The 27735-nt window shown below is 35.7% G+C and overlaps 1 long non-coding RNA gene across 1 annotated transcript; it reads left to right on the top strand.

The window, feature by feature from the left end:
- The first annotated feature begins 20802 nt into the window (after positions 1-20802).
- Positions 20803-27524, top strand: LOC141693725 (uncharacterized). The gene is made up of 4 exons (XR_012563231.1): positions 20803-21153; positions 25684-25745; positions 26489-26566; positions 26929-27524. It is a non-coding gene; the product is annotated as an uncharacterized LOC141693725 (long non-coding RNA).
- Positions 27525-27735: the final 211 nt, after the last annotated feature.

Genomic DNA, 27735 nt, shown 5'->3' with positions numbered 1-27735 from the left:
GCTCAAAACCTGGGGAATCCGGCTCTGTGGTGTATTTTATATTCGCAACGAGGTTGCTGTTTTGAGAAAACAATTTGATTACTTGCCCAATGTTCGGGAAGTAAGTCCATTTGATTGAGTCGGCATAAGCGACAGGCCGGGGTACGGTCTATTATTGTGTAAGTGGCTGGGTGGCAGTCCATCAACGCGTGAGGGGCCGGGTAACGGTCTAGCGCGAGGTCCTAATGCGGCCAGGGTGATGACCGGTGAGGAATTCATCCATCTACAGTAGAAAAGGTTACTTATTGGTATCTTTGCCTGATCAGCAAGATATCTAGTTTATGCCAAAATTCTTTTCCTTTCCAAAATTCATTGGATGTTTCAAACTCTGTTCATACTTTACATAACAGAGGTTCCAGGAAATGTTTTAGAGATATATATATGTGGATATATATATATCGGGACTAAATAAAGTATCTCATAACTTTTTCATTCAATAATATTTCAAAGATTGAATCTATTCAAATCTTGTCTTGTAGTCTCATCTATGTGATGAACTTTTGAAACTGATTATAACTTGAACGGTGGTAGTTCAAGTAGTATTGGGAAAGATATAAGTATATTGGGGTATTTGGTAACCTCATCTTTTAAACTTATATCTAATTAATAATTGTCTTATGAATGATAAAGATTTTCAGAAAAACGTTGAGACAAGGTTAGATATATGAGATCACCTTGCAACGATATTTTTTTTATACAGTTATACACTGGGACTTTGTGTATATTATGCATGGAAGAGGACTTCCAATATTTTGAAAAGTATATATGTATATATACTGAATATTTTGCGACTTCATCGCATTAAGATATCAAACTTGGTTCATTTCTTTTGACCAAGACTTTCATGAGTATTATGAGTAGGCTCATATATTGTAAATCATTATACATATTATTTTGGTGGGCTTGCTGCTCACCCTTGCTTTCTTCTTTCATCACACAACAACAGTTAGGAAAGATGGCCAGACTCCAGCAGACCCAGCGCAAGCGCGTGGGAAGCGTCCCGCGTCTTCCCGTTGATGTTGTAGCTGCTATAGCTGCAGAGGTAGATCTATTGTAGATCAGACCATCTACTTTTGAGAATCAATTATGTATAATTATAACTTGTGGCAGATAATGGCAATTAACTGTAAATTTATCAAGTAATCATTTTGGGTTGTAATAACTTTTAAATTGTGGATTCAAAGACTTGTACTTATTTAAGTTTCATCTCTGAGACTATAACGGGTTGTGGTGTGTGTTAGTGTGGGGTCACAACATAAGGTTATTTATTATTAATTAAGTGAAGTGATATTATGGAAAGAAAGACCGTGACGACCCGGATCCCCGACCCCGGATCTGGGGGTGTTACAGAAATGGTATCAGAGCCAAGCGTTATAAACCTCAGAGATGATGGGACGTTAAGATAATAAGTTCACTAAGATAATAAGAACTCTTGCCAAGTTCATAGTCGGGCTACCTAACGTAGCACTGACAGTTAAAACCCTTATGGGAACCCTTATAAATATCGTGATAGGAGCGTAGTTCGTTATCGTATATGGTAGCGGGACTCCGAACCCTGAGGTTGAGGAGCAACATCGCGATGATATTTTATTACTAATTGGAGATCGGATTGTGGATCCGATAGAGTGTCCTAATGCAGGACCGGATGATGTTGATATTGAGGATTTAGCGGTTGAGGATGTTGTCCTAGAAGGGATAGTTGTTGAGGAGGATCCCATGGAGGATCCTGACAGGATTGGATAAAGGACCACTGATGAATTGATGACCATGGTTTGGTCGACTACCAGAGGTAGGATTGGCCGGTCACTACCGGAGGTTCATTCAAGTTGTAAAGATAGTAGCCCCTTTAACGCGGTTTACTCGTAAGACTGAGAAGTTCGAATGGACAGAGAAATGCGAGAACAGCTTTTAAGAACTGAAGCAGAGGTTGGTGATGGCCCTTATGCTGGCATTGCCGGATGGAAAAGGAGATTTTGTGAAGTGTAGTGACGCTTCGCACAAGGGCTTAGGGTGCGTGCTTATGCAGCACGGTAAGGTAATCGCGTACATGTCAAGACAATTAAGGTAATATGAAATTCGATATCCCCGCCCATGAGCTTAGGCTCGTGGCAATAGTTTTACCCTAAAGATTGGAGGCACTACTTGTATGGAGAGAAGTGCGAGAATTACCTAAGCCATAAGTGCTCTAGTACATTCTTACGTAGAAAGAGCTCAACATACGCCAGAGGAGGCGGTTAGAGCTAATCAAGAATTATGATTGGGAGATTCTTTATCATTCGGGGAAAGCCAATATGGTGGCTGATGCCCTTAGTAAAAAGGAGAGACTCAAGATGATAATGTCTTTTGGAGAGTTTATAAGAGATTTTGAGAAAATGGAAATAGAATTGAAGGTAACCGGAGCCGGTACCGAAAAACTGTTTGAGATTGCAATACAGCCTGAATTATTGGAAGAGATCATATTGTGCCAGAAAAAGTTATGAATGAAGGCAGGGAGCCAACAATTAGATAAAAGATTAATATCGAGAAAGATGATAAGGGAATAATGAGGTATTCCTATAGAATTTGGGTTCCGAAAGTTCAAGAGCGTAAGGATGAGAACTTAGATGAGAGCCATAGTTTGAGGAATAAGGATTTTAAATTAAAAGATGACCCCAATTAGGGGGAGTAGGATGAAACATTTCATACTAAGGAAACAGAAAGTCGAGTAAGGAAAGGAGACCCGAGACGGTACTCCTATACGGCAATTCATGGACCTGTCTAAAAAGAACTTAGACTATTATCCCCAACCACCACCCTGAGGAGACAGTGCGGTGAGAAATTCTTTCAGGACCTTTAAGTCGCTAAGCTCTCAGAGTTCCATGGAACAAGCTAACCCAGCCGAGGCAAGAGCCTGGCTAAAGGAAATATAGGAATTATTTGAGATTCTAAATGATTGACGAATCATAAAAGACTGTTTTTGTCACTTACCCTCTTAAGAAAGAGACCACCCGCTGGTGAAAGACCAAGAAAGGCACGGAGCCAGAGGTTATGATAAACTGATTAAAGTTCAGCCAATCGTTTTCGGGAAAGTAATTCCCAAGGTTATGGAGAGAGTGTAAAAGCTTTAGAGCCAGAACAAAGGCAGACGAGTATGATGAATTGTGAATTTAAGTTGTAAAAGTGGTCAAGATTCGTTCTAAGGGCACGAATCCAGAATGACGGGATGTTGAAATCAATGCTTATGTTGTGTTGGTTCATGAAATAATGATAAGAGAAAAAAAAAATTGAAGTGAAAAGGAATATAACGGCAATAGAGTTTGAGGTATGATAAGGGAGTTGGGTATGAGGAAACCCTAACGACTCGTAGCAATAGAAATAGAAAAGTATGCATTCGTCAGGATGAGGGTAATTCACCATAAGTTAAAATTGATGGTTGAGGGCATAAGAGATACATATATATTATTCCCTGTAAGTTGGGAGGATTCGAAGAAACCTTGAGATAGTTCGAAGGATAAATAATGAGACGCGGATAGACTGAGGAGACAAGAAAGTAAGAAATTAAGAAAATTGGATGAAGGAAGTGACCTTCAAGAATGTGAAGTGTAAGACCGGTGGCTTGATACCCAGGAAGGGAGACGCCAGGTATGAAAGATATCCCAATATTGAGATGACTGTTGAGATAAATAACAAAAGTAAATAAGGATTTATTAAGAAGAAGTTCACGTTGAACACGACCAATATCCTCCAGATCATCCATGTGATCATTACCAAATCAGGAAAGAAAAGCGGATGACCATTGTTATCTTTTGGAGGCCATATGGATTGACCTCAATTTGAATAAGGATGCTATTATGAAGTTAGGTATAGACTATCGAGGTGGGAATGATGAATAAGATAATCTATCAAGGATATATGACTTGATTTATCCATGGAAGGATGCATGTACCTTTTAAAGGTGGAATTAAGGATAGAACATTGGTAACTTAAAATGAATCCTAGGGGACTGCATAAAGGTTGGCATGTCACCCTTAATAGGGACAGTATGAGTTTTGACAGTATGATTGGGAAAGGGTTAAGGTAACAACAACCTTTAAGAATCAGTGGAGAAATTTTGCAGAAGTATATAGACAATGGTTCTACTATTAGTAAATGGTATTGTGATATGCCCTGTATCTAGGGAATACAGGAGGAACGATTGAAGGATAACCTTAGAGGTTTTACAAGGAGAAAGGAAATATTCGAAATTCTCAAGAATAGAAATGTTGATAAAGGAAATATGACGTAATTATAATGTTGCCAAGTGGGGCACGTGTTAAACCACGAGAAAGTATGGATCGAACCAGTAATGGTCGAAATTATTCAGGGCAATTAGGACTTAAGATAAAAGATGTTCTAATTATGATTGAGAGTCAGTCATGACAGTGATTAACCTCTAAAGACTGAGGGGATAACTTGTGGAAAAATGGAAATTTTTTTTTTTACTCATCAGATATTAAAGAAAAGTATTTTCACATAAGCTGTGATTGAAATAAGGTAGAAAATTTATTTGTAGGTGGTTAAAATGACATTGACTGTAAGGAAATTTTACTATCAGGAAAGGCCAAAGAGGTGGCCGACACTTTAAAGGTAAGAGGATAATTATAGGCGCTTGTGCCAAAGGAATACAGTGATGATGGTTAAAGCTATGAAGGTTGTATTATGGTTTGGAAGATTGACATTCCTTCTGATGACTGTGCAATACCCAACCGTAATAGTAGTTGGTAAAGGTTTAATTCGTGTAATCGCCATAAACGGGCTATCTATCTTAGAAGGTCCTATTTTGAGATAAGCCAGAACCATGTTTCAAAAAGGACTAAATGAACCCTTGAGTTAATTCTTCTATTTAGGGCGTATGATTAAGAATGGTATTAACCTGCTATCGTTGCTTTGATTGAAACTCTTCTGCACTTTTATCTGCTTCATGTCATGTAAGTACGTCAGAGTTTGGAGTGTTCTTCATGAATTGTGATTGGTGGTTATGTTAACTCCTTAGGAGAATTAGATACGAGATGTATGGACTCCGTATGGTTAGATATTAAGATTTTATGGAAAAAGTGAATGACGACAGTAGGTCAGTGGTGGACCATGGTAAGGCAGCAATGATTATGCGAGTATTGAGCTGATTACAACCGTGAGAGTTGTATTGGAATGGGTGTTGAGATTGAGTACCACTAATCGGGTCGTGGTAGTGTATAAGTTATCATTTATAGACTAATTAAGTAGAGTATCTACCTGGTGAATAATTATTCTTTCTTATCAATAGAGAGTCGTATTATTATACGAGGAAGGTTGCGGTGCGAGCATAGAATCCTAGTAACGGTGATATATAGAATGAGATCCCAGATTCGATTTTCGATGTCGAGGGAGTTTCAAAGGTGATTATGTATAAGCTCGAGGAAGAGCATGGGTCCATAGAATGATGGACGGGATAGCGAAAATATTTAGGCACGTGAAATGCGATGCTATAATACTTAATTTTGATATAAATACAAATATGTTTTGTTCTTCTATGACAAACCTCTATAGTTCAGAGGTAGGTTCCAAGCCAGATATTTTGTGGCAATATATTTTTTTTTTCTTCATATATAAAAATCTCTTCAGTTCGTTCTTTTCTCTTCTTTTCATTTCATGTAAGCTGAGAAGAACAACCCTTCCAGAAGGGGAGGTATTACCGAATGACTATCTATTTGTGTGATAGAAGCTGAGTAGGATACCAGCTATTGTTTAATTGCTTGTCAAGTACTAAAGGCTGGCCACCTTCTGTACTAACTATGTGATATAACAAGTGTTCATGATCATAGTGATCTCTCAACAAACTCCTTTACTTCTATTTGATTGATCAAATTTTGGAAAATAGAAACAGCTGAAAAAGGAGTAATAAAGTTATGGTAGTATTCGGAATGGAAACACATTCGTGATACTAAGGTTGGCATGGTTATTAAAAGGTTATAGAACGCTAACGAGCAAAAGTATAACCAGTATAATATTAGGAACGGAAGGTAGTAGCGATTACGAACTCGAAAAGAATGGGTATTGAGAAGCAGAAGCTCTAATGCTAAAAGCTATAATGAGAGTCTGTGCAATAGACTTGAAAGGAATTGGAATGATCACTTAATGCGGATTGAGTTATCTTACGACAATAGATCATATGTCATTATCGAGATGTCGCCTTATGAGATCCTTGAGGGAAGACAATGTCGATCTCCCTTATGTTAGGATGAAGTTGTAGAGCGCAAGATGCTCGGACCCGCAGTAGTCCAAAGGACCAAGGATATGATAGATCTAATCAGAGGACGGCTGGTAGTAGCCCAAGATGGACATGATAAGTATGTTGATTTGACACGAAAGGATAAAGAGTATGAAATAGGGGACCTAGTAATGTTATAGGTATCCCTTGGAAAGGATTCATGAGGTTCGGAAAGAAAGAAAAGCTAAGTCTACAATTTGTTGGACCCTTGGATATATTAAGACGTTTGGGAAGTTAGCATATGAGCTAGCCCTAACCCCGAACATGTAGCAGGTCGTAACGTGTTTCACGTATCAATGTTAAGGAAGTGTAATTCAGATGCCAAATAAATAGAGGCATATGAGCGCATAGATATGCAACCCGACGTAACCTATATGGAGCAACCAGGAAGGGTATAGATTAAGAAGGAACGAGTGCTTAGGAGAAGGGTTATCAAACTAGTAAGAGTTTGATGGTAGAACCACAATGGGGGAAAATTGACTTGAGAGTTAGAAAGTGCAATACTAAGAAAGTATCCCTATTCATTTCTATCTGATTCCGGGACGGAATCCTTTTAAGGAGGGGAGACTGTAATAACCCCAATTTTTGGAAATTTTTGAAACCCTTATGAATAGTGTTTTTGCTGAATGAGAAAACTGTTCATGCCACGCTATGTAGGGGTTCTGTTATTGATCTTATGGGATATTATTAGTACTCTATGTGGTATATAAGTGTATGTAAAGATCGTCAGAATCCAATTCCGAACACTTTGGTTTTTCCCGGAAATCCACAAGATACGGAGAGAATTGAGTATAAGGTAACAGGATAAAAAGGATTTAAATTAAAGGATTATAATAGAGGATCATAAAAAGGAATATAATGTATTGAGAAAGGTTAAGGGAACCTAAGTAATAAGATCTCGGGTATGATCCTTCAAACGATAAACGAGAACGAAAGTTAAGCGAACCGTATAACAGATCAGCGGTCATTAGGCAAGCGATTAGGAAGTTAATCAAAGGGATTAGTGGGAATGATGTCATCCAACCAATAGAAAGAGGACAAGGAAGGGAGGATGACATCATGAGGATGATATAAGCATGACATGGGAAGGAAGGAGGTGTGGTTGAATGAGAACCACACAAATTCAAGGGCAAGAAGGTAATTGACTAAAGCAAGCACAAAAACCAAGCAACCAAGCCAAGCAAAAATCATTTTCATCAAAAATCAAAAGCAACCAAGGCTTTGTTCTTGAAGCTCTCGGCTTTTCATCTTTTTCAAAGGAAGAAAAATCAAAAATCAAGTTCCAAGCATTGTTAAATCACAAGGTAATTATCTAAGCTTCCTTGTACATAGATATGGATATGCTATAAGTTTAAGCTCCTAATTCCTTCACAATCTCTTCCAATAAATCAAGGAAGAAGATGGTGAATAGTAACCTTCAAGAAATAACTTTAGTTTTCTTGAATTTTTATGAAAGATTAAGGTTATACAAGCAAGGATCAAGGTTCTTTAGGCATTCAAAGCTCTTGTGTTGTGTTAAAAAGCTTCAAGGAAGGTATACCATCTCCAAACCCTAGGTTCCTATATATTATAAGATGATTTTGATTAGTAGGATGATATTGTAGCTTGTTGTTGTGATTTAGAGTTTGGAATTTGGAATGGTAGTGAAATGGAATGGTAAATGTTGTGGTTTTGATTTAAAAGAACTTAAGTATGATTTAAGTTAAGTTTAGGCATAAGTATGGATGATTAAATTGAATTGGTTGGGATTGTTGTGATGTGATAAGGATGGATGTTTGTTGTATGATGGATTTGAGGTTGGATTTGAGGTTGGTTTGGAATGGATTTGAATGGTTTAAAATATTGGAAATCGCGTAAACATAGCCGTCGTAACGTCCGATTTTCTTTGGACTGTTTTTGTGCATAGCATTAGGACCCGAGAACCCCCTGCTAGAATATGACCACTGCCATGTTTAGATAGCTCATGTTACGAGCTTCGTTTTGATATGTAGTTCGTTCGATTCCGATGCACGGTTTAGGAGAAACGACCGTTTCAAGTAACGGTGTTTCGCGAACGAAACTTTTTCCCTCGCCTTACTTTGAAACATAGGTTAAAGACCAAAAAAGGTTAATTAATGTATGAAACATTTATGGTAAGTGTGTTAGGCAGTTGGTAAGACACTCGCGAAGGAATCGCTTTAAAACTCGTAAAGGTTAAATTATTAAAAATGGTGGAGCCGAGGGTACCCGAGTGACTTAAGCAAATCAGTGAGCGCAAAACAAGCGTTAGAGTCTAAGTTAGTTAAAGTATAGATTTACAAGTGACTTTGGTTTAATTCCAACTTGTTGTTTATAGGTTACCAGACTCGTCCCGAGCCATTCGTAACCCCAGTCGCTCAGGCAAGTTTTCTACCAGTTATAACTGTTGTTGTGATGTAAATATATGTATATGCATTATCTTGTGATAGTGCATGATTGTTATTAGCAAATTTTGCGATATATTGTAGCATGTGATATGGTATATATGCATGCCTGTTTCATATTCTTGAAATATATATCTGTTGGTTCAGTTGATAATACCTATGCTAGAGGATAACGGTAACTTGCGTATACCCTTAGTATAGGGACCCAAAGGTGAAAATATTTTCTAAAACCGGGAGTCGAGGATCCCGAGTAGATTTTGTATATATGGATATGGATATATATATATATATTTATTTATATATATATATATGGTTATAGTTTTCCAAACTGTTAATCGAATAAGGTTTATTCGATAACTTTAACTTTATTTTATTATTGAATATTATTTTGAATATTCATTCGAGGGCTTATGACTCTTTATTTTATTATTGAATATTATTTTGAATATTCATTCGAGGGCTTATGACTCTTTTATATTATTTATTGAATATTATTTGAATATTCATTCGAGGGCTTATGACTCTTTTATATTATTTATTGAATATTATTTGAATATTCATTCGAGGGCTTATGACTCTTTTATATTATTTATTGAATATTATTTGAATATTCATTCGAGGGCTTATGACTCAGTTTATATTATTTAATGAATATTATTTGAATATTCATTTGAGGATCTATGACTCCGATTATTTGCTGAAATATATTCTTTATTTTATTAAAGAATAAGGTGTTAATAATCAAACTTATTTTCGATTATTCAAATAAAGATAATACTTTCATATAAGTATATCTTTGGTTATTTAATACTCGTTTCAAGTATAAGTTTTAATACTTCTACTTCAATTATTTTTATAAAGATTATTCTTTATGGGAATATTATTTAAATAATAATATTCAGTCATTTTCTAAATATTCTGGGGACTGATTTACTTCATTAAATCAGCTTTACTCCAAACACTCTTTAAAGTGTTTTCGAGTCTTCAAAATGATTTTTAAAGTCAGAGCGGATCCCAAAACTCATTTTTATATTTAAGATCTTCCTTTTTAAGGGGATTTAAATACTCGCTCAAAACCTGGGGAATCCGGCTCTGTGGTGTATTTTATATTCGCAACGAGGTTGCTGTTTTGAGAAAACAATTTGATTACTTGCCCAATGTTCGGGAAGTAAGTCCATTTGATTGAGTCGGCATAAGCGACAGGCCGGGGTACGGTCTATTATTGTGTAAGTGGCTGGGTGGCAGTCCATCAACGCGTGAGGGGCCGGGTAACGGTCTAGCGCGAGGTCCTAATGCGGCCAGGGTGATGACCGGTGAGGAATTCATCCATCTACAGTAGAAAAGGTTACTTATTGGTATCTTTGCCTGATCAGCAAGATATCTGGTTTATGCCAAAATTCTTTTCCTTTCCAAAATTCATTGGATGTTTCAAACTCTGTTCATACTTTACATAACAGAGGTTCCAGGAAATGTTTTAGAGATATATATATGTGGATATATATATATCGGGACTAAATAAAGTATCTCATAACTTTTTCATTCAATAATATTTCAAAGATTGAATCTATTCAAATCTTGTCTTGTAGTCTCATCTATGTGATGAACTTTTGAAACTGATTATAACTTGAACGGTGGTAGTTCAAGTAGTATTGGGAAAGATATAAGTATATTGGGGTATTTGGTAACCTCATCTTTTAAACTTATATCTAATTAATAATTGTCTTATGAATGATAAAGATTTTCAGAAAAACGTTGAGACAAGGTTAGATATATGAGATCACCTTGCAACGATATTTTTTTTATACAGTTATACACTGGGACTTTGTGTATATTATGCATGGAAGAGGACTTCCAATATTTTGAAAAGTATATATGTATATATACTGAATATTTTGCGACTTCATCGCATTAAGATATCAAACTTGGTTCATTTCTTTTGACCAAGACTTTCATGAGTATTATGAGTAGGCTCATATATTGTAAATCATTATGCATATTATTTTGGTGGGCTTGCTGCTCACCCTTGCTTTCTTCTTTCATCACACAACAACAGTTAGGAAAGATGGCCAGACTCCAGCAGACCCAGCGCAAGCGCGTGGGAAGCGTCCCGCGTCTTCCCGTTGATGTTGTAGCTGCTATAGCTGCAGAGGTAGATCTATTGTAGATCAGACCATCTACTTTTGAGAATCAATTATGTATAATTATAACTTGTGGCAGATAATGGCAATTAACTGTAAATTTATCAAGTAATCATTTTGGGTTGTAATAACTTTTAAATTGTGGATTCAAAGACTTGTACTTATTTAAGTTTCATCTCTGAGACTATAACGGGTTGTGGTGTGTGTTAGTGTGGGGTCACAGCATAAGTTTATTTATTATTAATTAAGTGAAGTGATATTGTGGAAAGAAAGACCGTGACGACCCGGATCCCCGACCCCGGATCTGGGGGTGTTACACGCATGTTGAGCTCATCCTGCGTGAAAATGTACTTGAGCTCTTATGGTTTGTGTAGATCTTGCACTTCTATCCATACAAGTAGTGCCTCCAATCTTTTGGGCAAAACTATTGTCGTGAGCCTAAGATCATGGGTGGGATATCAAATTTCATATTCCCTTAATTATATTGATGCGTACGCGAATACCTTGTCGTGCCGTCTAAGCACGCACCCTAATTTCTTGTGCAAAGCGTCACTTCAAATCACAAAATCTCCTCTTCCATCTGACAACGCCAACATAGGGGTCGTCGCCAATCTTTGCTTCAGTTCTTAAAAGCTGTTCTCGCATTTCTCTGTCCATTCGAACTTCTCAGTCTTACGAGTAAGCTGCATTACACGGGATCCGATCTTTGCAATCTTGAACGAACCTCCGGTAGTGACCGACCAATCCTACCTCTGGTAGTTTCCCTAACCATGGTTATCAATTCCTCAGTGGTCCTTTATTCATTCTTGTCAGGATCCCCCACGGGATCCTCCTCAGCAACAATCCCTTCTAGGACAATATCCTCAACCGCTACATCCTCAATATGAACATCATCTGGTCCTGCGTTAGGACGCTCTATCGGATCCACAATCTGATCTCCAATAAGTAATAAAACATCATCGCATTGTTGCTCCTCAACCTCAGGGTTCAGAGTCCCGCTACCATATACGATAACGAACTACGCTTTTATCATGATATTTATAAGGGTTCCCATAAGAGTTTTAACTGTCAGTACTACGTTAGGTAGTCTGACTATGAACTTGGCAAGAGTTCTTATTATCTTAGTGAACTTATTATTTTAACATCACATCATCTCTGAGGTTTATAACGCTTGGCTCTGATACCATTTCTGTAACACCCCCAAATCCGGGGTCGGGGATCCGGGTTGTCATGAGTTCCATTTCCCTTAATAACACCCAATCTTAATAAACAATCAACTACTCTGCACTGTGACCCCACAATAAACACACACCACAAGTTATAGTCTCAGAGATGAATATCCAAAAATAACACGAGTCATTTTATTCCACAATTATATGCCATTACACCTTAAAAGGGTTTCTGAATAAATTTACATTTCTTTTCCATTATTACAATTCATAAATATACATAAGTCTGGTACAATAAAAGTTGAAAGCCTAGCCTATTGGTAGTTCCTACCTCAGCTACAACGGCATCAACGCCTACAGGAAACTGCGGAATGTTTCCTAACCGCTCACGAATTGGGAGCTTGATCCTGTTCATCTTGTCTATCTGTTATTGTGTGATGAAAGAAGAAAGCAAGGGTGAGCAACAAGCCCACCAAAATAATATGTATAATGATTAACAATATATGAGCATTCTCATAGCACTCATGAAAGTCTTGGTCAAAAAGAAATGAACCAAGTTTGACCTCTTAATTCGACCAAGTCGCAAAATATTTAGTATATATTTATATATACTTTTCAAAATCTTTGAAATCCTCTGCCATGTATAATATACACAGAGTTCCAGTTTATGACTGTATAAAAATATCGTTGTACGGTGATCTCATATATCTAACCTTGTCTCCATGTTTTTCTGAAAATCTTTGTCATGCATAAGATAATCATTAACCAGATATAAGTTGAAAAGATGAAGTTACAAGATACTCCAATATACTTATATCTTTTCCGAATACTACTTGAACTACCACCGTTCAAGTTATAATTAGTTTCAAAAGTTCATCACATAGATGAGAATACAAGATAAGATTTGAATAGATTCAATCTTTGAAATATCATTCAAAAGAAATGAAGTTACAAGATACTTCATTAAGTCCCGATATATATCCATATATATCTCTCATACATTTCCTGAAAACCTCTGTCATGTAAAGTATGAACAGAGTTGTAATATCCAATGAATTTGGAAAGAAAAGAATTTTGGCATAAACCCGATATCTTGCTGATCAGGCAAAGATACCAATAAGTAACCTTTTCTACTGTAGATGGATGAATTCCTCGCCGGTCATCACCCTGGCCGCATTAGGACCTCGCGCTAGACCGTTACCCGGCCACTCACGCGTGGATGGACTGTCACCCAGCCTCTTAAATAATATTCCCATAAGGATAATCCTTATAAAAATAATTGAAGTAAAAGTTTTAAAACTCATACTTGAAATGAATAATAATAACCAAAGATATACTTATACGAAAGTATGATCTTTATTTGAATAATCGAAAATAAGTTTGATTATCGAAACATTATTCTTAATAAAATAAAGAATATTATTTAGTAAAATAAGTGGAGTCATAAGTCCTCAAATGAATATTCAAAATAATATTCATTAAATAAAATGAGTGGAGTCATAAGTCCTCGAATGAATATTCAAAATAATATTTATTAAATAAAATAAGCGGAGTCATAAGTCCTCGAATGAATATTCAAAATAATATTCATTAAATAAAATAAAGTTATCGAATAAACCTTATTTGATTAATAGCTTTGAAAACTATTTATATATATATACATATACTATATTCGGGAACATCGACTCCCGGTTTAGAAAAATGTTCACCTTTGGGTCCCCTATCCTAAGGGTATACACAACTACTGTTTATCTCTAGCATAGGTATTATGCAACTTATAAACATTTGAATCAACGATTAGATATCAAGATTACAAAACATGCAAGCATATAAATATCATATCACATGCTCCAATATATCGCAAGACTTTGATAATAACAATTATGCATATATCACAAGATAATGCATATATATATATATCACAACAATAGTATAACAGGTAAAAAACTTGCCTGAGCGATTGGGGGTGGTAAAAGACCTAGGACGAGTCTGGTAAAATATAAACAACATATAAGTTGAAATTAAACCAAAGTCGCTTGAGAAACTTGACTTTAACCAATTAGAATCTAACGTTCTCTTATGGTCGCTTATACGCTTAACGATTCACATAAGTCGTTCGAGTACCCTCGGCTCCACCATTTTAAATAAATTAACTATTACAAATTTTAAGGCGACGCTTTTACGAATACCCTACCAACTGCCTAATCCACTTTACATAATTGTTTTATACTCCAATTAGTCATTTAAGGGCCTTAACCAAGGTTTCAAAGTAAGGCGAGGGGTAATGGTTTGTTCGTGAAACGTCGTTACTTAAAACGGTCGTTTCTCCTAAACCGTACATCGGATTCAAGCGAACCACATATCAAAACGAAGCTCGTAACATGAACTATCTAAACATGGTAATGGTAAGTTTATGGCAGTGAGTGTTCGGGTGCAAAATTTAAGCACAAAACAGTCTAAGGTAAATCGGGCATTACGACGGCTATGTTTACGCGATTACCAAAGTTTAAACTACTCCAATCAACCACAAATCAACCCATAACCACCAATACCACCAAACTTCATCCAAACCTTACTAACTCAGTCCATAACCTCATGATTTTTCCAACTTATTCAATCTCAAACAAGAGCTACTAACTATACTTAAGGTTCATCAACCAACAACCAAGATTTATAACCCAAAATCATTACAATTCCAATCAAACTCTAAACATACAAGAATCATGCTCTCATGAACTATAACAAACAAAACCAAACCTAATACTCAAAGTAAAGTTAGGGTTTGGAGGGGTTATACATTTCTTGGAGTGATTAGAGTAGCTAGGAAGCCTTAAGTAGCCTTTAGATAGCTTAGGAATGCTTGGATCTTAAAGGAAATCAAAGAAAATAAAGTTAGAAATCTTGAAAACACTATTCATCATCTTATTCCTTGATTTATTGGAAGAGATTCATGAAGAAATAGAAGCTTAAACTCCTAGGATATGCTTATCTAATCATAAGGGACCTTGGGTAATTACCTTGCAAATTAACAAAGCTTGGATCTTGATTTTTGGAATTTTTCTCCTTGAAATGATGAAGAAGCCGAGAGTAGATGTTCTTGGGAGAGTTCTTTCTTTGTTGAATGTGTTTGTGGTGGAAAATGAAGTGAATGGGATGTTTGGGTGATTTTTTGGTTGATTAAAGTGAGTGGAGTATGACTAAGCATGACATCACCTTGGTGACTTCACCATTTGCCACTTGTCACCACTTGGTGGTGGAAACATCTTCTTATGCTAATCCTTGCTTAAATGCTTGATTAACATCCTTAATCCTTGCACTAAACTCTCTTGCATTACTTGTCGTTTAATTATTTTACGACTCGTTTATCGTTGGTTCTTGCTAATCGTTTGAGGGATCATATCCAGGATCTCATTACTTGGGTTCCCCTAAACCTTTCTTAATATTTTATATTTCTTTTATGATCCTCTTTTATAATTCTTGAATTTAAATCCTTTTAATCATGTTACCTTATACTCAATTCTTTCGGTATCTGGTGGATTTTCGGAAAAAATCAAAGTGTTCGAATTTGGATTCTGACGATCTTTACATACACTTATATAACATATGGAGTACTAATAAGATCTCAGAATATCAATAAAAGAACTCCTACATAGTGTGGCATGAAAATTTTTCTTAATCAGCAAAATCACTATTCACCAGTGTTTCAAATATTCCAAAAATTGGGGTTATTACAGTGGCCTAGTTGATAATTAACCCTATAATTATATGCGAGTCCGATAGAATCGTATGGGTAGACAATTAGGGCTTCGTGGTATCAATATGAGATATGCGTATGAAGTAAGTCATCTAAACGAATATATTTCCGTGATAGATTCAGTACCATCAAGGCGAATCAAGCAAGAGACAGAAAGCAGTGAATCCTACGAGGTGAAGTATGCACCAGGCAAGTTTTTCCCCTATTCTAAGTTCAGAAGTTTTTCCCCTATTCTAATTTCAGAATAGTGAATTACATCCAACTTTTCACATCAATTACACTTTGATATTTCTTGTTCACATATACTAATACACAATTATCGATTCCTTGTTTCTATTTCATTTCGATTCTTCATTTCCCTAATTTATTGAATCCTCTATTCATATTCCAATACTTTTACCCTTATTACATATACTCTGATATATCCTGATACTGGAATACATCGGAAGCATACCGATTGTTCCAGATGCTAAGCTATGGACTGGATGGTTACGATACGGGCCGGGTATTAACCGGACCCTTGATTATTAGGCCATAGTTTCCTGGATACCCTATATGTTGGTTGGGTCTATGTAGTTGGGTATAGATCCGCACTATATCCTGACTGATCAGCAAGTTATAGTGTATATGTTGGTTCTTATTTCCAGTCTCGTTCATTTGGCACTCGCCAGTAATGGCAATTTATTACTCTTTACAGAAACAGATGGTTGTTCAAACCAGCAGATTACCGGTTCATTTATTATTATCTCTTTACATATATATATATATATATATTGTTGCAGGCTTGCTGACCAATTTTGGCTCACCCCCTTTTATTGTTGTTCACCTTGTTTTTTAGTTAAGGTTGAGAATGAAACCCATCAGAACCCGAGTAGCAAGAAGCGAGCAAGCAGTGGGACCCTCTAATACCAAGGGTGTTTGTTCCTATCCCAGAAGAGAGCTTTGAGTTTCCAGATCAGGTGTAGCAGGATAAATTATAGTTGTAGTTTGAATAAATGATGTTTAGTTTAAAAATGTGGATAGAATAATGTTTTGTAATAAAGAGAGTTCTTGACACAGTTTGTTTAGAATGGGTTGTAATAAAATTGGTTTGTCATTCTTGTTTTCAATCTTTAACCTTGAAAAGATCCTGAGTAGTAGTAGTTCAGGGTAATTATTTATTTATATTATGCTTGTACAGGTTTAGTAGGTAGTTAGTGTTAATAATGCCCCAAATCTATACACCGATTTGGAGGGCATTATACATACTCTACTTGGATGTTCTAAGGGATTTATGGACTGCAGCTGTGACTAGGACAGCGGTGCATGACAATCAGACTGCTTTAATTTTTGTAAACTGTTCAATCAAGGGCCAACATGTGGAGATTTCTGAGGGTGATGTCAACATGGCTTTGGGCATTTCTAATAACAAGCTGGTGGAGGTTCCAACTCAGGAGGAGCTTTATGAATTCATGGACTTCATCAATTATTCTGAAAATATTAACTTGGTAAGCCTTAACAAAAAGAACCCGAGAAGGGAATGGTCCTTTTTATTTGATTCAATAATAAGGGCATTCACCAGCAGAAAGTCGGTGTTTGACAACTTTTCAAGTGCTGTCCAGAAGCTGGTCTACTCAATGGCTCACAACAAATAGATCAATGTAGGTCACTATATCTTAGAGGAATTGAGCACCAGGATAACAATGCCTGTAGCATCAAGAGGTAAGGAAATTTTTCTTCCTAGATTTATTATGTCTGCTTTAAATTATAAAGTTAATGACATACATATGCTAGAAGGTATAGATAGATCATTAATAGGCAACTGTAAACAAGTATCCAAAATTCTATTTGGATCACTTATTACAAAGAATAAGGTACAGGTAGGGCTTAAATTAACTCCATTCATATTGAAGAGATTTAGGACCTATCCTTACCCCATGCATGATATGAGGATAAATATTGCACAATCTAGTACAATAATGGTCCATGAACCTGTGGAAGTACAAACACAGGCATATCAACAGGGACCTTCCCATGCTGAGACCATTTCTTCTGTACCATTAGCTGTTAGGAAGCCAACCTCTTCACCCTCTCAAAAGGGTGCAGTGAGTAAAAAGAAGAGAAAGGAGGAACCCCTTCCAATTGTCAATGAGAGTGGTGAGGATAATACACCAATAGAGTCTATCTTGGTCAAGAAATCAAAGAAGGCAAAACAAATAGAGATGACCACTCAAGAGTCAAGTCACCTCTCCATCCTCTCAAAAGGATGTAATTATAAAACATGAACAGACACAGACTCTAGGGGCTTCCTCTCAACTGGATGTCTCTATTATAAAGAACATTCTCCCAAATGCACCCTATATAGACTCTGCACAAAAACATGAACAAATTCAAGTGTATGAAAGGTGACATAAGGATGGCACATATAAGGAGATCACTTGAAGGTCCCACTTCTATTCAGAGGGAGCTGCCAACACTCCAATATGAGATTCAAAGTCTAATTTCTAAAATTTCTTCATCCTATACTCAAAACTTGAATCTAATTATCAAGTGTTGCCAACCTCATGTGACATGGTTCTAGAAACCGTGATCACCAACCAGAAACCTCATTTAGTTGGTGAGAGGCTACATGCTGGGGTAGATCTTGATGACACCAACACAAACACAGGGGTTTCATCAGTTTTCACTGAAGACCCTGTGATGGATACAAATGCACCTTCAAGTGCAAATCAACCTTCACAGGTTGTTAGGTTTGAGGGTAGTACTCCTGGGGGGAAGCTATCTAAATCCTCTCCAATTCAATTAGAGGTTCCTCTTGTTGGAATAACTCCCCTCACAACCCTAGCTGAGATTGCTCTCACAATTGAAGCTAGGAGTTCAATTGCCTATGATCCTGCTATAGGGGAGACAAGTTTAGCACATTCAAGTGCAAGCTCATTGCAAAATGAGTAAGGGTTTGAGGCTAGAGTACATGATATTAACCTAGCTAACTCCCCTCCGATCCAAATGGAGGTTCCCACCACTAGTGAGGAATAACAAACTGTCAAAACCACAGAGCAATTTGTGAGTCAAATTGTGACCTCAGTCACAGGTGGTTCCAACCCAACAGACCAACCCTCTACTTCTCAGCCACCATAACCACACCTCATCTCTTAATGGTTACAGGAAGCTGAAGCTCAACCAACAACTGTAGATGATCTTCTAGTTGAACAGTTGTCCGGACTTGCTCGAATATCTCAATAGCCGCTAACTTCAGATTTGTCCAGCCAGGACTATCAGGCCATAATGCTCACATATCAGACAAGGGTCCAAGAACAACAAGCTAAAATTGTTAACGAAGCTGAACAAGATGGCAAACACTGGATGCTTTATTTTAAGGTGTAATAATTAGATCAAAAATTCGTGTAACTCTCTCAAGAAAGAAGCTGAGTTCTTTAACAACAAAGAACCAAGAAATTTGTAGCAAGACATACTTGATTTTAATATAAAATTAAGTGAGTTTTGAAGATAGTGTGTTTATGTGCATGTTTTTCTATTTCTGATAAAACACTTTATCACTACAAGTTAGACTACTTTGTTCACCATATCCATAACAGTTCAAAAAGGTTAAAAATAATCTAAAACACATTCACCCCCTGTGATGTATTCATTACCTAACAAGGTTATTTTATTACTAAAGTACAAAGGTAAAGTTAAAAGTAATAAGGTGCTTGGATAAAAAAACAAATTTATTTTTAGTAAAGAAGTAGAAGGGCAACATGTGAATATATAAAAACTCCAAAAATTTATTGTGACTCCAAATTTGGTGTAACTTTTGTTGTGACACCAAAATGGTGTAGCTTTTAGACTTGGATTGGAGAGGAGTTCTACACCAAAATGGTGTAAAAATGTATTTTTAGAGTTGGGTTGGAGATGGTCTTACATTGTGACCGATAAAAATCAATACATGGATACACTAACATTGAGTCATATCACTATAGAAAAAGGGTCAGTAAACATCAGTTTGATACCGATGTCTAAAAATTTCAAAATCGATGTCTGGGTGGATGTAGAGAACAGTCCTAATTTTTCACATCGGTTTTGCACCGATGTAAACGGGGATTAATGGTGCAATTAAAACATGTCAAATTCATGATCTTTTGCGTGATTTATGCTTAAGAAAACCTGAGGAACCCAAACTTTCACTAAATATTTTCCTGTACAATAAACATTCTTCTCCGTGTTCTCATTCTTTAAGACATTCTTCAATAAACTCCCAACTTTTTCTCAGCCCTAATGACCTTGCAATTCCATTAAATTGTTCGTTCTATCAATCTGAAGTTAGTACACAATCATTTTTTAAACATGTATCAATTATTTAGGATACCTCCAAACTTATTAGATCTTTGGATATATCAATCTATAATATTAGAATTCTTAGTGTTTCCAAGTGCATTATTGCAACTAGTACATCTGAGGTACTGGGAATTAAAGTTCAAGTCCCACTACACCATAGATTACCTATTTGCACGTTTTTGTCTCATGTTGCTTTAGAAAACGTGGTAATGGGTATAAAATTATGGCCCTATCAGAACACCCCAATTTGGATGTTACCGTAGACATAGAGACATATTTCTATAACTCAATAAATCTTCGGTGTTGACATAGATGTCTTCCATATTGTAACCGACGAGGCTATGTTACTATAGTGGCTGAACAAAGAAATTTTTAGTTTAAACTTAAAATTTAATTTCTCTTTTAAAATAATTGATCTGAACAAAATAATTATAGAGTTTTTTAGAAATACGCAAATGAATAATGTATTAATTTTCTTATAAATATTGAAATACTTTATTTGAAGTTAAATTAAAATTAATAGAATTTTTTAATTAGTTTAATAGAACTATTAAATTTTGATTAAAATCAGTAAAATAGTTTTTTATAAAACATAAAATTCTATAATAGCTATAAATTTTTAAAATCAATTTAAGTAGTAAATTAATTGAAGAAACATAATGTATGAAATTAAAAAAAATATAATATTTATAAAACAAAAAAATTAAAAAAAGGGCCGGGATACTGGAATTTGGTTGAACGGCGAACTTTGAGGTCTAAGCGGCTAATATTTTAACGTAGTGGGAAATGAAATTTCAGAAAAAAGCAGAAAGGGAAAATCAATTGCAGGAAATATCCATTTACTCACTGGCTGCTGCTCAATCACTTGCTTTTAACAAAGCGATAAATTCAAAGTGTTGAATAAGTAGTGGGTTCAGATTTTGAACTAGGGGAGCAACAAAGTCTAGCAATTAGGGTTTCGAGCAACACAATCCACGGTTTGTAATTCAAATACGGGTACAAGAGAGGATTTAGGGTCAATTAGAGTTTGAAAAATAATTGGGTTCAAACTCTCTACCAATTCAATTTTGAGGTATAGCTCCCTTCAATATCTTACTCCGACTGTATGGATACGATTTGTTGCACTTCATTGATGTTGTGTATATGATAATTTTAAGTATATTGTTTGTATACATGATTATTTTTGTGTATAATTCTTCAATGTGTGCATTAGTTACTTTGATTTATGAGTTTATTATTGAGAATTTTGTCTCTTGAAATTTCTTGTATCGGTAGCTGACATGTGGGATTTAATTTTAATGCAATTTGATCGTTCAGCCTCAGTTAGGTAGATGTGAACCAGGAAATGGTGATAATTCTGGTGGAGGGTACTAAGGTTATGGACAGGGAAATCAGGCTTAGACCCCAAAACCAGTAGCGCAACAGTAGCCTTAGGTAGGATAAATTTTTATACATTTTGTTTTATTGAAATTGTATTGTTATGAAGTTTTGAATCTAGAAAAATGGGGCTTGGTCATCCTACATGCCTTGCACATCCTTCTTGGTTACGTCAAAGTAGGAATTTTTTTAATTCTCTTACTTTTTGCATGGTTTTTGGTTGTTGTCCGATGAGCAGAAATTGATTATTGAATTAATGCCTCAAGTTATGCCTTTGCTTAAAAAGAAGGTTAACGAGAGTTTAATTGATAAATCTGATGAGGCTGATGAGATATCTGCTGCTTTGGCTAGAGCATCGATTGCTTATGTTATTGTTGCCGCTTATCAGTTGAGATGGTTCTTTACCCAAGTATTTTATTGATTTTAGTATTTTATAGAATGAAATTTAGGAAATATGTGATTAAGTTTGACGCATATCTTTATTGGTGGTGACAGTTTAATTACCCTATCTTGGGAAAACTGTGCTCTTTTGTGATTCCTTGTTCTCTAACAGTTTTGGACCACTGGTCAACCGAAGTGAAGGTAATTAAACTTAGTATCTATGCTTTCTCTGAACTGTTACATATGAATTTTTTGATTCATTAATTAAGGATACATGGAACTTGGGAAAGTATACCTATGTTATAGTACTTGTTGAGTCTTATTGTACTTAAATAATACCAATTTTAATTAATGGAACTAGTCCTTCTTAGAATTACATGTTTGTGGGCTTAATCTGCACTTTTGTGCAAAGCTAAATGATACGATAATTTTAATTTTAATTTTTTTCTTTTAAAATGTTTAAGAGCTTTAATATCTTCTGATGCCAACTAGAAAGTTCTCTTGTTATTCAGTAGTTCCGCCACAAAATTTGCATATTCTGTTTATACCCTTATTAAATTGGCTTAATTAGATGTTTTATAAGATATGGCCCTATGTTGATCAGGTAAGTTAAACTTTTAACAACTTGAATACATGATTTTTTTATTTTTTAATATGTCTATGTATCACGTATCTTAATTTATTACTTGAATTGATCATCATATGGTGGCTTAGGCAGCATTTGAGCTAATAAGAAGCTTCGTTAAACCAATGCTTGATGAGTGCATGCCTGCTATCTTGGTTGCACTCAAGTTCTCAAAGTTGACCCGTGGTAGTTGGTACTATTGCTCCGTAATTTACTAGTTAGTTTGTTAGATGTTTTGAATATTTACAACTAATTGCTCGAAAAGTTACTATCTTTTAGTTATATTAAATATAACTAAATCAAGAATGAAGTATAATAAGGGAGGACACATGCAGAGTTTGTTTTAGCTGTAGTTTCAGAAGATCTTAGCAAAAAAAATTGCATGAGAAAGTGAATTTAGTGATCGTATTTCTCCTTATATCTAAGTTTAGCATTATTTTAGTTCCTTAGTAGTAAATGTCCTTTCTCCATTTTTGTTACATTGACATATATATGCTATAGGTTCGTTGTTAACAATATTGTGACGATCGGTAAATATTAGAGCTATCTTTATAAGTGCGATATATATATTCGTAAATATTCTGTGTTATAAGACCGATTATGCGAATTCATTATATATTATGTGTAATTTAGTCATATGGCTTTGCGAGTATTGCTGGAATATTTTAAGCGTGTATTTTTCATACACGATTAGGATTTTCGCTACGCGATTAGTAAATAATAGCGATTTCTCGCAAGTTAGTAATATTTGAATAGTTACGATTAGGTGATAAATTTTTATTTTAGTATTATGGGATATAATCAAGTTAATTGCAATTATTTGTGTGTTTATATTGTGTTAATTATAGTTTTCGTGATCTATTTTGTTAGTATTTTAATATAAAATTTTATTCGAATTTTTTGAAAACAATTTTATTAAATTTCTAAAATTTCATAGTATTTATTGTATTTATTTGGTGATTTATGGATTTGTATTTTAATTACTAAAAATTATTCTTTTAAATTTTACTTTTATTAGTTATCAAATTACAAGCATACCCTTGCATGAAATTTCCACTCAAATAGAAGTCAAGAATAGGATTGTCATTTCATTCCCCACTAACTCTCTTTGATCAAGCAAAAGACCAATAAAACCTTCCATGTAATAGTTGGCTATTAGTGGATAAAGGACAAATTGGTAAGTTCAACTTCTACTACCATTTTAATGGGATATAAACAAACATATATACTACACTCACCTCATTTTCTCCACCACCACTTCACTTCACTCTCTTCTCTATTTTCCCTCTCTCTCTCGTCCGAACCTAAAACCCCTCCCCTCTCATTTTTTTCTTTTCATTTCTTCATCTTCTTGCATCTTTCAACCCCTCTAAGCAAGGTTAATTTCACTTGGTATCATATCATTATTTAAGGTGAGTTTTTCTTAGTTGCATGTAGCTAAAGCCAAGGGTTTAACTTTGATTCTTGTGAATCTAGATTTGAACTAATTGTGGCTTATAAAACTTGAGCAATAGATGGTCTTGATGAAGTGTTATGCTTCTACTTTCAAGCCATAATATTGGCCTCAAGCATTCGGCAATGACTTCAAGGAGCCGAATGGGTTTTTGTGTTTTGTGTGTTAGTTTTATTTGATTTCAAAAAGAAAGAAGCTTTGCATGTGACTTTTAAAGAACCTATGATCTTTTAAAATGTGTTTTTACAAATTTCTATCCTTGCATGCTATGATTTTTACACTAAAAGTTGAAGTTAATGCTTGCATGTCGTAGTATAAATGATATTTCGAACAAATGTGTTATGTGATTTGAATATGAGTTTTTGTGCAATGCATGCCACGGTTTTTACTCTAAAATGCTAGTATATTATGTGCTTTAATGAGTTATGATTAAATCTTGTATCCATCAAGTTTATACCATGTGTTTTTGGTTCGAATATTTACCTAAAATTTCATATGTAAAATCTGCTCTGCTATGCTCTTTGTTTTTGCCTCGGTTAATGACTATTATGGCTAAGTTTATGCTCATATTTTTATATAGAATGATAGTTAATAGGTTTGTGTACACTGTAGGATAGATTTATGGGCTTGCATGTTGGTTTTGGTGTTGATTTGGGAGTTAAGGTGGAAGGAGATACACTAGGCACTTTGTAGCAAAAAATTTCACCACAAGTATAGGTTGTTTTAGGTGATCGAGTTGTGGTAAGGCCTTGCTAGGTCCAAGTTTACTGGAGTTAGGACTTGAGTTTTACTTGAGTCCGGTGGTTTTCATTCATTTAAAAACTTGCATTTAGGTAGGCACACACACATTTCTGAGAGTAACTCAGAACAGGGCAGAATTGCGTAAGCTTGAACTTTGGTCGATTATAACCATGCATTAGGCTAGGCCTTCATGGGGCCTTGGCTTAAATAAGTTTAATTCATCCCTAGGAAGCTTAAAAAACCTTTAGAATTAAAAACTTAATGAGAAAAGTGAGTTTTATGTGAGTGAAAATAGGGCAGAGTGAATTCGAGGAAAGCTGGACAAGTGTCAACTTTGGGCAGAAGCCTAGAGAGTCCTAGGTGAGGCCTTGGACTGAAACCAATCCGAGAGTTAGGTCTAGGTCTTAGGAATCTATGGGTATTAGTTTTGTTAGAATTCCTCAAGTAGAAGTTGAGTTATCGGCTAAAGAGCACAGGACGTGCAAACTGTTGCTCGCAGGGGACTTCAGTGAGAGTCTTGACCTTTGTAAACCTTTAAAAGTGAGGCCTTTGAGTCTCACCAACTTTAGAAGTTAGTTTAGAGTCTTAACAACCTGTAGGAAGTGGTTTGGAATGAATGCCCAAGGTGGAGACACCCCATTTCCACCAAGAAACCTAAGAGCACCCTTTCAAATGGCATTAGGAAACCTTAGTGGTGTTCATTGTAATTAGGACTTAGAAGTGAAGAGTTTGAGTGTTGCACATCATATTTAGGGGTAAGTTAAGGTCAATAATAGTTCTTATATGTTACTTTCTTATGTGCTTAGGTGTTTAGATGATATTATAGTATAAATATCTAGTAGTATATGCCATGTCGTTATGTGATTATGTGACTATGTGGATTACTTGAATTGTATGCGATTAAGTTATGTGTAATCATAATTTTATATAATCGTAATTATAATAGGGGTAAAGGTTAGTCTAGAATCTTATAGGCTTATAAGTCGATAAAGGGTGAATAGTAATGAGATTAATATAATGTGTAGGTTCCGAAGCAAAGGGGAAGACTTGTGCCGTCAAGATCGAATAATCTTAGAATTATTGGAAGGCAAGTAACTAATTTCTTATGCTTATAATTGTTAGCAAGTTACTTACCTCTTTATTCTTATAATCGTTGCACATACATACATTTCCCATGAATGCTTAGTTATAACAACCCCATGACCATAACTATTTCCAATACTTCCGTTAATCACTCTTAGCTTGATTTGTACCTTACCTTCAAATATTCTTCCCTTGAATCTAATTCAATTAAGTTGATGCCCAATCTTTCCCCGGCATCCATGTTATAAATCAATAAAAATATAATAAATGTTTTCTTATGTTAGTGGATTGGACTCAGACGCAAGTCCTTTTCACGTTATTGATAGGCTCACATATAGCCTAGGGATCCCATTATATTTGAGAACCCAGCGCGGTTCGGGATTACTTCGTGACTGATCACCGGCTGTAATCCATAGCGTCCTAAAATGATTTTGATGATTTGATAATTATAACATGATTTCCCGATGCCATGATACCATATGCCATGTTTCGATTATTTTGATTCTACTATGTCTTTATATTATTACATATTGCCCGATATCATGATTCCATATACCATGTTCCACTTGCTATAATTTTACCACGTCTTCATATTATAACTACATGTTTCTTATTGTCATTCTTACCAGTATCCATAACCCCTTGATTTATGAACTCGTGATTTTGAGATAATGTCTTTCTTAGTAGAATGATTAGTACTTGCTGAGCGTTATAGCTCACTTTCTTGTGTTTAACCCTGATCTACAGCTAGCAATCAAGGTTCGTACCAAGAAGACCGCCCATAAGTCAACCGCTAGGCAGGGTGAAGACCATTTGAGGGCGCAGGTAGAATATATATAGTTTAGGCGAAATCCGCCAGTATGTAATCGTGATATTAGTTAGAAGGGCTGTTCCAAACTCTGAACTTGTAAAGATCTTGAGATTGTTGTTATTTTGGTTGGGTTGTAATAGATCATTCTTGTCCTTTGAACTTATAAGTTTGTAATAATTATGGTTCTCTTTTGTTCAGTGTATGGGTGTGTAGTTGGGGTGTGACAGTTTTTGGTATCAGAGCCTAGGTTTAGAGTCCCTAGACATCCCAATTAGGACTATAGGAAGTACGAGTATATATTATTATATCGGGAATGCTAATACATGATATTTGAATAGACCGTATCTAACCTTTGTATATATATATTGCTTGACAGCAACGTGCGCATTCATCATCTTCGATTCCGCTGAGCGACACAATTGATTTCTCTATCTATGCTGACTTAAGGATGCATCATGACTTTCTCCAAGGAAAGTATATTAGGCTGATGGAACGTCTTGAGGAGCTCTATGCCAGTAAGCAAGTGATGGGTGATGGACCTAAAGGGAAAACCATTTCGAGGCTCGAATCATTGATCCAGGTGGCCACATCAAGATTGGAGGAGATGCTCGTGCACCCCGACCGGACCAGTCGGATTACTGTGCAAATGATAGTGGATGCGCTTGGGAGTGTGGTTAAGATGCTACGTGAGGAAACTTCCCCCGACATTCCGAGAACCCGTGAGGAGGAGTCTGAGGAGGAACCTGAGGAGGAGTCCGAGGAGGAGGCTTAGGACGAGCTCTAGGAGACTTGACCTTTAGTTGCTTGGATTAGGTTGTTCCTTTTATTTACCATGTCATTTGTTTCCATTTCTAGACTCTCGTACTGTTTTAATTCGGATCTGTAATCGTATTTGAACCCTGTGATTCGTACCTTTTGACTTGAACCATGTTAAATTTAGTTATGCACTTTCTTTGATTCCTATAATTGCTCCATTAAAATTTCTTGCTTATCACCATGCATCACCATTATTGTTTGAAAATTGTTTACCATGATAACTGCAAATAATACCCTAATTCTGTATCCCTCAAACTGTATAACTCTTATTTCAGAAAATGGCACCTAGAAGAGCCCGAGGGAGACCTACAAATAACCAAAAAAATGACGGAAAAAACCAAAACCCTGATATAGCACAACTTGTGGA

The sequence above is a fragment of the Apium graveolens genome, chromosome 10 (genome assembly GCF_009905375.1).
Source record: "Apium graveolens cultivar Ventura chromosome 10, ASM990537v1, whole genome shotgun sequence".
NCBI classification, from domain to species: domain Eukaryota; kingdom Viridiplantae; phylum Streptophyta; class Magnoliopsida; order Apiales; family Apiaceae; genus Apium; species Apium graveolens.
Note: the sequence above shows the minus strand (reverse complement) of the source record. Positions and strands in the feature narration are given on the sequence as shown.